We start from the raw sequence: 12,915 nt of genomic DNA on the forward strand, positions 1-12,915 counted from the left end.
TCAAGCATCCAAGGACCGGTTTCTGGCTATCAGCCTTCATCAGTCTGGATAGCTTGACTCCAGTGGTGTGGAGAGCCTGGGACTCACGTCTGAGCATACCCAGCCCACCCGGGGTGAAAATTGCAAAAAACACAGTTGATGGACAGAATGTAGAACAATGTCATACATTCACCCCAGTACAAGGATCTGGGCCTAAATCCATCGTTTTTTTGCACTCCACACCACCCTGGGTTAGACACTGGCTATATGCAAATCAGCTCTGACCCTGTGCCTCATGGGAACAGTCCAGTCCGAACTACCAAGCCATGTCTTTCCCAGACCGGAATCAAGCATCCAAGGACCGGTTTCTGGCTATCAGCCTTCATCAGCCTGGATAGCTTGACTCCAGTGGTGTGGAGAGCCTGGGACTCACCTCTGAGCATACCCAGCCCACTCGGGGTGAAAATTGCAAAAAACACAGTTGATGGACAGAATGTAGAACAATGTCATACATTCACCCCAGTACAAGGATCTGGGCCTAAATCCATCGTTTTTTTGCACTCCACACCACCCTGGGTTAGACACTGGCTATATGCAAATCAGCTCTGACCCTGTGCCTCATGGGAACAGTCCAGTCCGAACTACCAAGCCATGTCTTTCCCAGACCGGAATCAAGCATCCAAGGACCGGTTTCTGGCTGTCAGCCTTCATCAGCCTGGCTAGCTTGACTCCAGTGGTGTGGAGAGCCTGGGACTCACGTCTGAGCATACCCAGCCCACTCGGGGTGAAAATTGCAAAAAACACAGTTGATGGACAGAATGTAGAACATTGTCATACATTCACCCGAGTACAAGGATCTGGGCCTAAATCCATCATTTTTTTGCACTCCACACCACCCTGGGGTAGACACTGGCTATATGCTAATCAGCTCTGACCCTGTGCCTCATGGGAACAGTCCAGTCCGAACTACCAAGCCAGGTCTTTCCCAGACCGGAATCAAGCATCCAAGGACCGGTTTCTGGCTATCAGCCTTCATCAGCCTGGATAGCTTGACTCCAGTGGTGTGGAGAGCCTGGGACTCAGGTCTGAGCATACCCAGCCCACTCGGGGTGAAAATTGCAAAAAACACAGTTGATGGACAGAATGTAGAACAATGTCATACATTCACCCCAGTACAAGGATCTGGGCCTAAATCCATCGTTTTTTTGCACTCCACACCACCCTGGGTTAGACACTGGCTATATGCAAATCAGCTCTGACCCTGTGCCTCATGGGAACAGTCCAGTCCGAACTACCAAGCCATGTCTTTCCCAGACCGGAATCAAGCATCCAAGGACCGGTTTCTGGCTATCAGCCTTCATCAGCCTGGATAGCTTGACTCCAGTGGTGTGGAGAGCCTGTGACTCACGTCTGAGCATACCCAGCCCACTCGGGGTGACAATTGCAAAAAACACAGTTGATGGACAGAATGTAGAACAATATCATACATTCACCCCAGTACAAGGATCTGGGCCTAAATCCATCGTTTTTTTGCACTCCACACCACCCTGGGTTAGACACTGGCTATATGCAAATCAGCTCTGACCCTGTGCCTCATGGGAAAAGTCCAGTCCGAACTACCAAGCCATGTCTTTCCCAGACCGGAATCAAGCATCCAAGGACCGGTTTCTGGCTATCAGCCTTCATCAGCCTGGATAGCTTCACTCCAGTGGTGTGGAGAGCCTGGGACTCACGTCTGAGCATACCCAGCCCACTCGGGGTGAAAATTGCAAAAAACACAGTTGATGGATAGAATGTAGAACAATGTCATACATTCACCCCAGTACAAGGATCTGGGCCTAAATCCATCGTTTTTTTGCACTCCACACCACCCTGGGTTAGACACTGGCTATATGCAAATCAGCTCTGACCCTGTGCCTCATGGGAACAGTCCAGTCCGAACTACCAAGCCATGTCTTTCCGAGACCGGAATGAAGCATCCAAGAACCGGTTTCTGGCTATCAGCCTGCATCAGCCTGGATAGCTTGACTCCAGTGGTGTGGAGAGCCTGGGACTCACGTCTGAGCATACCCAGCCCACTCGGGGTGAAAATTGCAAAAAACACAGTTGATGGACAGAATGTAGAACAATGTCATACATTCACCCCAGTACAAGGATCTGGGCCTAAATCCATCGTTTTTTTGCACTCCACACCACCCTGGGTTAGACACTGGCTATATGCAAATCAGCTCTGACCCTGTGCCTCATGGGAACAGTCCAGTCTGAACTACCAAGCCATGTCTTTCCCAGACCGAAATCAAGCATCCAAGGACCGGTTTCTGGCTATCAGCCTTCATCAGTCTGGATAGCTTGACTCCAGTGGTGTGGAGAGCCTGGGACTCACGTCTGAGCATACCCAGCCCACCCGGGGTGAAAATTGCAAAAAACACAGTTGATGGACAGAATGTAGAACAATGTCATACATTCACCCCAGTACAAGGATCTGGGCCTAAATCCATCGTTTTTTTTGCACTCCACACCACCCTGGGTTAGACACTGGCTATATGCAAATCAGCTCTGACCCTGTGCCTCATGGGAACAGTCCAGTCCGAACTACCAAGCCATGTCTTTCCCAGACCGGAATCAAGCATCCAAGGACCGGTTTCTGGCTATCAGCCTTCATCAGCCAGGATAGCTTGACTCCAGTGGTGTGGAGAGCCTGGGACTCACCTCTGAGCATACCCAGCCCACTCGGGGTGAAAATTGCAAAAAACACAGTTGATGGACAGAATGTAGAACAATGTCATACATTCACCCCAGTACAAGGATCTGGGCCTAAATCCATCGTTTTTTTGCACTCCACACCACCCTGGGTTAGACACTGGCTATATGCAAATCAGCTCTGACCCTGTGCCTCATGGGAACAGTCCAGTCCGAACTACCAAGCCATGTCTTTCCCAGACCGGAATCAAGCATCCAAGGACTTGTTTCTGGCTATCAGCCTTCATCAGCCTGGATAGCTTGACTCCAGTGGTGTGGAGAGCCTGGGACTCACGTCTGAGCATACCCAGCCCACTCGGGGTGAAAATTGCAAAAAACACAGTTGATGGACAGAATGTAGAACAATGTCATACATTCACCCCAGTACAAGGATCTGGGCCTAAATCCATCGTTTTTTTGCACTCCACACCACCCTGGGTTAGACACTGGCTATATGCAAATCAGCTCTGACCCTGTGCCTCATGGGAACAGTCCAGTCCGAACTACCAAGCCATGTCTTTCCCAGACCGGAATCAAGCATCCAAGGACGGGTTTCTGGCTATCAGCCTTCATCAGCCTGGATAGCTTGACTCCAGTGGTGTGGAGAGCCTGGGACTCACGTCTGAGCATACCCAGCCCACTCGGGGAGAAAATTGCTAAAAAACACAGTTGATGGACAGAATGTAGAACAATGTCATACATTCACCCCAGTACAAGGATCTGGGCCTAAATCCATTGTTTTTTTGCACTCCACACCACCCTGGGTTAGACACTGGCTATATGCAAATCAGCTCTGACCCTGTGCCTCATGGGAAGAGACCAGTCCGAACTACCAAGCCATGTCTTTCCCAGACCAGAATCAAGCATCCAAGGACCGGTTTCTGGCTATCAGCCTTCATCAGCCTGGATAGCTTGACTCCAGTGGTGTGGAGAGCCTGGGACTCACGTCTGAGCATACCCAGCCCACTCGGGGTGAAAATTGCAAAAACACAGTTGATGGACAGAATGTATAGAACAATGTCATACATTCACCCCAGTACAAGGATCTGGGCCTAAATCCATCGTTTTTTTGCACTCCACACCACCCTGGGTTAGACACTGGCTATATGCAAATCAGCTCTTACCCTGTGCCTCATGGGAACAGTCCAGTCCGAACTACCAAGCCATGTCTTTCCCAGACCGGAATCAAGCATCCAAGGACGGGTTTCTGGCTATCAGCCTTCATCAGCCTGGATAGCTTGACTCCAGTGGTGTGGAGAGCCTGGGACTCACGTCTGAGCATACCCAGCCCACTCGGGGTGAAAATTGCAAAAAACACAGTTGATGGACAGAATGTAGAACAATGTCATACATTCACCCCAGTACAAGGATCTGGGCCTAAATCCATCATTTGTTTGCACTCCACACCACCCTGGGTTAGACACTGGCTATATGCAAATCAGCTCTGACCCTGTGCCTCATGGGAACAGTCCAGTCCGAACTACCAAGCCATGTCTTTCCCAGACCGGAATCAAGCATCCAAGGACCGGTTTCTGGCTATCAGCCTTCATCAGCCTGGATAGCTTGACTCCAGTGGTGTGGAGAGCCTGGGACTCACGTCTGAGCATACCCAGCCCACTCGGGGTGAAAATTGCAAAAAACACAGTTGATGGACAGAAGGTAGAACAATGTTATACATTCACCCCAGTACAAGGATCTGGGCCTAAATCCATTGTTTTTTTGCACTCCACACCACCCTGGGTTAGACACTGGCTATATGCAAATCAGCTCTGACCCTGTGCCTCATGGGAACAGTCCAGTCCGAACTACCAAGCCATGTCTTTCCCAGACCGGAATCAAGCATCCAAGGACCGGTTTCTGGCTATCAGCCTTCATCAGCCTGGATAGCTTGACTCCAGTGGTGTGGAGAGCCTGGGACTCACGTCTGAGCATACCCAGCCCACTCGGGGTGAAAATTGCAAAAAACACAGTTGATGGACAGAATGTAGAACAATGTCATACATTCACCCCAGTACAAGGATCTGGGCCTAAACCCATCTTTTTTTGCACTCCACACCACCCTGGGTTAGACACTGGCTATATGCAAATCAGCTCTGACCCTGTGCCTCATGGGAACAGTCCTGTCCGAACTACCAAGCCATGTCTTTCCCAGACCGGAATCAAGCATCCAAGGACCGGTTTCTGGCTATCAGCGTTCATCAGCCTGGATAGCTTGACTCCAGTGGTGTGGAGAGCCTGGGACTCACGTCTGGCAATACCCAGCCCACTCGGGGTGAAAATTGCAAAAAACACAGTTGATGGACAGAATGTAGAACAATGTCATACATTCACCCCAGTACAAGGATCTGGGCCTAAATCCATCGTTTTTTTGCACTCCACACCACCCTGGGTTAGACACTGGCTATATGCAAATCAGCTCTGACCCTGTGCCTCATGGGAACAGTCCAGTCCGAACTACCAAGCCATGTCTTTCCCAGACCGGAATCAAGCATCCAAGGACCGGTTTCTGGCTATCAGCCTTCATCAGCCTGGATAGCTTGACTCCAGTGGTGTGGAGAGCCTGGGACTCACCTCTGAGCATACCCAGCCCACTCGGGGTGAAAATTGCAAAAAACACAGTTGATGGACAGAATGTAGAACAATGTCATACATTCACCCCAGTACAAGGATCTGGGCCTAAACCCATCTTTTTTTGCACTCCACACCACCCTGGGTTAGACACTGGCTATATGCAAATCAGCTCTGACCCTGTGCCTCATGGGAACAGTCCTGTCCGAACTACCAAGCCATGTCTTTCCCAGACCGGAATCAAGCATCCAAGGACCGGTTTCTGGCTATCAGCGTTCATCAGCCTGGATAGCTTGACTCCAGTGGTGTGGAGAGCCTGGGACTCACGTCTGGGCATACCCAGCCCACTCGGGGTGAAAATTGCAAAAAACACAGTTGATGGACAGAATGTAGAACAATGTCATACATTCACCCCAGTACAAGGATCTGGGCCTAAATCCATCGTTTTTTTGCACTCCACACCACCCTGGGTTAGACACTGGCTATATGCAAATCAGCTCTGACCCTGTGCCTCATGGGAACAGTCCAGTCCGAACTACCAAGCCATGTCTTTCCCAGACCGGAATCAAGCATCCAAGGACCGGTTTCTGGCTATCAGCCTTCATCAGCCTGGATAGCTTGACTCCAGTGGTGTGGAGAGCCTGGGACTCACCTCTGAGCATACCCAGCCCACTCGGGGTGAAAATTGCAAAAAACACAGTTGATGGACAGAATGTAGAACAATGTCATACATTCACCCCAGTACAAGGATCTGGGCCTAAATCCATCGTTTTTTTGCACTCCACACCACCCTGGGTTAGACACTGGCTATATGCAAATCAGCTCTGACCCTGTGCCTCATGGGAACAGTCCAGTCCGAACTACCAAGCCATGTCTTTCCCAGACCGGAATCAAGCATCCAAGGACCGGTTTCTGGCTGTCAGCCTTCATCAGCCTGGATAGCTTGACTCCAGTGGTGTGGAGAGCCTGGGACTCACGTCTGAGCATACCCAGCCCACTCGGGGTGAAAATTGCAAAAAACACAGTTGATGGACAGAATGTAGAACAATGTCATACATTCACTCCAGTACAAGGATCTGGGCCTAAATCCATCGTTTTTTTGCACTCCACACCACCCTGGGTTAGACACTGGCTATATGCAAATCAGCTCTGACCCTGTGCCTCATTGGAACAGTCCAGTCCGAACTACCAAGCCATGTCTTTCCCAGACCGGAATCAAGCATCCAAGGACCGGTTTCTGGCTATCAGCCTTCATCAGCCTGGATAGCTTGACTCCAGTGGTGTGGAGAGCCTGGGACTCACCTCTGAGCATACCCAGCCCACTCGGGGTGAAAATTGCAAAAAACACAGTTGATGGACAGAATGTAGAACAATGTCATACATTCACCCCAGTACAAGGATCTGGGCCTAAACCCATCTTTTTTTGCACTCCACACCACCCTGGGTTAGACACTGGCTATATGCAAATCAGCTCTGACCCTGTGCCTCATGGGAACAGTCCTGTCCGAACTACCAAGCCATGTCTTTCCCAGACCGGAATCAAGCATCCAAGGACCGGTTTCTGGCTATCAGCGTTCATCAGCCTGGATAGCTTGACTCCAGTGGTGTGGAGAGCCTGGGACTCACGTCTGGGCATACCCAGCCCACTCGGGGTGAAAATTGCAAAAAACACAGTTGATGGACAGAATGTAGAACAATGTCATACATTCACCCCAGTACAAGGATCTGGGCCTAAATCCATCGTTTTTTTGCACTCCACACCACCCTGGGTTAGACACTGGCTATATGCAAATCAGCTCTGACCCTGTGCCTCATGGGAACAGTCCAGTCCGAACTACCAAGCCATGTCTTTCCCAGACCGGAATCAAGCATCCAAGGACCGGTTTCTGGCTATCAGCCTTCATCAGCCTGGATAGCTTGACTCCAGTGGTGTGGAGAGCCTGGGACTCACCTCTGAGCATACCCAGCCCACTCGGGGTGAAAATTGCAAAAAACACAGTTGATGGACAGAATGTAGAACAATGTCATACATTCACCCCAGTACAAGGATCTGGGCCTAAATCCATCGTTTTTTTGCACTCCACACCACCCTGGGTTAGACACTGGCTATATGCAAATCAGCTCTGACCCTGTGCCTCATGGGAACAGTCCAGTCCGAACTACCAAGCCATGTCTTTCCCAGACCGGAATCAAGCATCCAAGGACCGGTTTCTGGCTGTCAGCCTTCATCAGCCTGGATAGCTTGACTCCAGTGGTGTGGAGAGCCTGGGACTCACGTCTGAGCATACCCAGCCCACTCGGGGTGAAAATTGCAAAAAACACAGTTGATGGACAGAATGTAGAACAATGTCATACATTCACTCCAGTACAAGGATCTGGGCCTAAATCCATCGTTTTTTTGCACTCCACACCACCCTGGGTTAGACACTGGCTATATGCAAATCAGCTCTGACCCTGTGCCTCATTGGAACAGTCCAGTCCGAACTACCAAGCCATGTCTTTCCCAGACCGGAATCAAGCATCCAAGGACCGGTTTCTGGCTATCAGCCTTCATCAGCCTGGATAGCTTGACTCCAGTGGTGTGGAGAGCCTGGGACTCACCTCTGAGCATACCCAGCCCACTCGGGGTGAAAATTGCAAAAAACACAGTTGATGGACGGAATGTAGAACAATGTCATACATTCACCGAAGTACAAGGATCTGGGCCTAAATCCATCGTTTTTTTGCACTCCACACCACCCTGGGTTAGACACTGGCTATATGCAAATCAGCTCTGACCCTGTGCCTCATGGGAACAGTCCAGTCCGAACTACCAAGCCATGTCTTTCCCAGACCGGAATCAAGCATCCAAGGACCGGTTTCTGGCTATCAGCCTTCATCAGCCTGGATAGCTTGACTCCAGTGGTGTGGAGAGCCTGGGACTCACCTCTGAGCATACCCAGCCCACTCGGGGTGAAAATTGCAAAAAACACAGTTGATGGACAGAATGTAGAACAATGTCATACATTCACCCCAGTACAAGGATCTGGGCCTAAATCCATCATTTGTTTGCACTCCACACCACCCTGGGTTAGACACTGGCTATATGCAAATCAGCTCTGACCCTGTGCCTCATGGGAACAGTCCAGTCCGAACTACCAAGCCATGTCTTTCCCAGACCGGAATCAAGCATCCAAGGACCGGTTTCTGGCTATCAGCCTTCATCAGCCTGGATAGCTTGACTCCAGTGGTGTGGAGAGCCTGGGACTCACGTCTGAGCATACCCAGCCCACTCGGGGTGAAAATTGCAAAAAACACAGTTGATGGACAGAAGGTAGAACAATGTTATACATTCACCCCAGTACAAGGATCTGGGCCTAAATCCATTGTTTTTTTGCACTCCACACCACCCTGGGTTAGACACTGGCTATATGCAAATCAGCTCTGACCCTGTGCCTCATGGGAACAGTCCAGTCCGAACTACCAAGCCATGTCTTTCCCAGACCGGAATCAAGCATCCAAGGACCGGTTTCTGGCTATCAGCCTTCATCAGCCTGGATAGCTTGACTCCAGTGGTGTGGAGAGCCTGGGACTCACCTCTGAGCATACCCAGCCCACTCGGGGTGAAAATTGCAAAAAACACAGTTGATGGACAGAATGTAGAACAATGTCATACATTCACCCCAGTACAAGGATCTGGGCCTAAACCCATCTTTTTTTGCACTCCACACCACCCTGGGTTAGACACTGGCTATATGCAAATCAGCTCTGACCCTGTGCCTCATGGGAACAGTCCTGTCCGAACTACCAAGCCATGTCTTTCCCAGACCGGAATCAAGCATCCAAGGACCGGTTTCTGGCTATCAGCGTTCATCAGCCTGGATAGCTTGACTCCAGTGGTGTGGAGAGCCTGGGACTCACGTCTGGGCATACCCAGCCCACTCGGGGTGAAAATTGCAAAAAACACAGTTGATGGACAGAATGTAGAACAATGTCATACATTCACCCCAGTACAAGGATCTGGGCCTAAATCCATCGTTTTTTTGCACTCCACACCACCCTGGGTTAGACACTGGCTATATGCAAATCAGCTCTGACCCTGTGCCTCATGGGAACAGTCCAGTCCGAACTACCAAGCCATGTCTTTCCCAGACCGGAATCAAGCATCCAAGGACCGGTTTCTGGCTATCAGCCTTCATCAGCCTGGATAGCTTGACTCCAGTGGTGTGGAGAGCCTGGGACTCACCTCTGAGCATACCCAGCCCACTCGGGGTGAAAATTGCAAAAAACACAGTTGATGGACAGAATGTAGAACAATGTCATACATTCACCCCAGTACAAGGATCTGGGCCTAAATCCATCGTTTTTTTGCACTCCACACCACCCTGGGTTAGACACTGGCTATATGCAAATCAGCTCTGACCCTGTGCCTCATGGGAACAGTCCAGTCCGAACTACCAAGCCATGTCTTTCCCAGACCGGAATCAAGCATCCAAGGACCGGTTTCTGGCTGTCAGCCTTCATCAGCCTGGATAGCTTGACTCCAGTGGTGTGGAGAGCCTGGGACTCACGTCTGAGCATACCCAGCCCACTCGGGGTGAAAATTGCAAAAAACACAGTTGATGGACAGAATGTAGAACAATGTCATACATTCACTCCAGTACAAGGATCTGGGCCTAAATCCATCGTTTTTTTGCACTCCACACCACCCTGGGTTAGACACTGGCTATATGCAAATCAGCTCTGACCCTGTGCCTCATTGGAACAGTCCAGTCCGAACTACCAAGCCATGTCTTTCCCAGACCGGAATCAAGCATCCAAGGACCGGTTTCTGGCTATCAGCCTTCATCAGCCTGGATAGCTTGACTCCAGTGGTGTGGAGAGCCTGGGACTCACCTCTGAGCATACCCAGCCCACTCGGGGTGAAAATTGCAAAAAACACAGTTGATGGACAGAATGTAGAACAATGTCATACATTCACCCCAGTACAAGGATCTGGGCCTAAAGCCATCTTTTTTTGCACTCCACACCACCCTGGGTTAGACACTGGCTATATGCAAATCAGCTCTGACCCTGTGCCTCATGGGAACAGTCCTGTCCGAACTACCAAGCCATGTCTTTCCCAGACCGGAATCAAGCATCCAAGGACCGGTTTCTGGCTATCAGCGTTCATCAGCCTGGATAGCTTGACTCCAGTGGTGTGGAGAGCCTGGGACTCACGTCTGGGCATACCCAGCCCACTCGGGGTGAAAATTGCAAAAAACACAGTTGATGGACAGAATGTAGAACAATGTCATACATTCACCCCAGTACAAGGATCTGGGCCTAAATCCATCGTTTTTTTGCACTCCACACCACCCTGGGTTAGACACTGGCTATATGCAAATCAGCTCTGACCCTGTGCCTCATGGGAACAGTCCAGTCCGAACTACCAAGCCATGTCTTTCCCAGACCGGAATCAAGCATCCAAGGACCGGTTTCTGGCTATCAGCCTTCATCAGCCTGGATAGCTTGACTCCAGTGGTGTGGAGAGCCTGGGACTCACCTCTGAGCATACCCAGCCCACTCGGGGTGAAAATTGCAAAAAACACAGTTGATGGACAGAATGTAGAACAATGTCATACATTCACCCCAGTACAAGGATCTGGGCCTAAATCCATCGTTTTTTTGCACTCCACACCACCCTGGGTTAGACACTGGCTATATGCAAATCAGCTCTGACCCTGTGCCTCATGGGAACAGTCCAGTCCGAACTACCAAGCCATGTCTTTCCCAGACCGGAATCAAGCATCCAAGGACCGGTTTCTGGCTGTCAGCCTTCATCAGCCTGGATAGCTTGACTCCAGTGGTGTGGAGAGCCTGGGACTCACGTCTGAGCATACCCAGCCCACTCGGGGTGAAAATTGCAAAAAACACAGTTGATGGACAGAATGTAGAACAATGTCATACATTCACTCCAGTACAAGGATCTGGGCCTAAATCCATCGTTTTTTTGCACTCCACACCACCCTGGGTTAGACACTGGCTATATGCAAATCAGCTCTGACCCTGTGCCTCATTGGAACAGTCCAGTCCGAACTACCAAGCCATGTCTTTCCCAGACCGGAATCAAGCATCCAAGGACCGGTTTCTGGCTATCAGCCTTCATCAGCCTGGATAGCTTGACTCCAGTGGTGTGGAGAGCCTGGGACTCACCTCTGAGCATACCCAGCCCACTCGGGGTGAAAATTGCAAAAAACACAGTTGATGGACGGAATGTAGAACAATGTCATACATTCACCGAAGTACAAGGATCTGGGCCTAAATCCATCGTTTTTTTGCACTCCACACCACCCTGGGTTAGACACTGGCTATATGCAAATCAGCTCTGACCCTGTGCCTCATGGGAACAGTCCAGTCCGAACTACCAAGCCATGTCTTTCCCAGACCGGAATCAAGCATCCAAGGACCGGTTTCTGGCTATCAGCCTTCATCAGCCTGGATAGCTTGACTCCAGTGGTGTGGAGAGCCTGGGACTCACCTCTGAGCATACCCAGCCCACTCGGGGTGAAAATTGCAAAAAACACAGTTGATGGACAGAATGTAGAACAATGTCATACATTCACCCCAGTACAAGGATCTGGGCCTAAACCCATCTTTTTTTGCACTCCACACCACCCTGGGTTAGACACTGGCTATATGCAAATCAGCTCTGACCCTGTGCCTCATGGGAACAGTCCTGTCCGAACTACCAAGCCATGTCTTTCCCAGACCGGAATCAAGCATCCAAGGACCGGTTTCTGGCTATCAGCGTTCATCAGCCTGGATAGCTTGACTCCAGTGGTGTGGAGAGCCTGGGACTCACGTCTGGGCATACCCAGCCCACTCGGGGTGAAAATTGCAAAAAACACAGTTGATGGACAGAATGTAGAACAATGTCATACATTCACCCCAGTACAAGGATCTGGGCCTAAATCCATCGTTTTTTTGCACTCCACACCACCCTGGGTTAGACACTGGCTATATGCAAATCAGCTCTGACCCTGTGCCTCATGGGAACAGTCCAGTCCGAACTACCAAGCCATGTCTTTCCCAGACCGGAATCAAGCATCCAAGGACCGGTTTCTGGCTATCAGCCTTCATCAGCCTGGATAGCTTGACTCCAGTGGTGTGGAGAGCCTGGGACTCACCTCTGAGCATACCCAGCCCACTCGGGGTGAAAATTGCAAAAAACACAGTTGATGGACAGAATGTAGAACAATGTCATACATTCACCCCAGTACAAGGATCTGGGCCTAAATCCATCGTTTTTTTGCACTCCACACCACCCTGGGTTAGACACTGGCTATATGCAAATCAGCTCTGACCCTGTGCCTCATGGGAACAGTCCAGTCCGAACTACCAAGCCATGTCTTTCCCAGACCGGAATCAAGCATCCAAGGACCGGTTTCTGGCTGTCAGCCTTCATCAGCCTGGATAGCTTGACTCCAGTGGTGTGGAGAGCCTGGGACTCACGTCTGAGCATACCCAGCCCACTCGGGGTGAAAATTGCAAAAAACACAGTTGATGGACAGAATGTAGAACAATGTCATACATTCACTCCAGTACAAGGATCTGGGCCTAAATCCATCGTTTTTTTGCACTTCACACCACCCTGGGTTAGACACTGGC

Source organism: Lissotriton helveticus, chromosome 3_1 (assembly GCF_964261635.1).
Source record: "Lissotriton helveticus chromosome 3_1, aLisHel1.1, whole genome shotgun sequence".
NCBI classification, from domain to species: Eukaryota; Metazoa; Chordata; class Amphibia; order Caudata; family Salamandridae; genus Lissotriton; species Lissotriton helveticus.